A 277-nucleotide genomic window follows, 5' to 3' on the forward strand; every position below is an offset into this window, starting at 1 on the left:
TAGTGAATAGCGTGAGACTACGTAGAGATAAGAGGACAGGACAGAGACCATGAGATTAATGTAAGAACTGTGGTAGAGTTAGCGAGTAGGAAAAATAGAGAGAAGTGATATGCTGGACGTAACACCGTAATTTATCGTACTCAATTTCATGAAAATAATAATTTTTGGTTCTGTCTAAGGCTCAACAACCTACTTGTAACGCACATTCGAAATGCTACGTTACAGTACATAGAAAACAATGGCAGCTACCTATTCAGAAACAAATAAAACATTCTCA

This window comes from Neodiprion lecontei, chromosome 6 (genome assembly GCF_021901455.1).
Source record: "Neodiprion lecontei isolate iyNeoLeco1 chromosome 6, iyNeoLeco1.1, whole genome shotgun sequence".
NCBI lineage: Eukaryota > Metazoa > Arthropoda > Insecta > Hymenoptera > Diprionidae > Neodiprion > Neodiprion lecontei.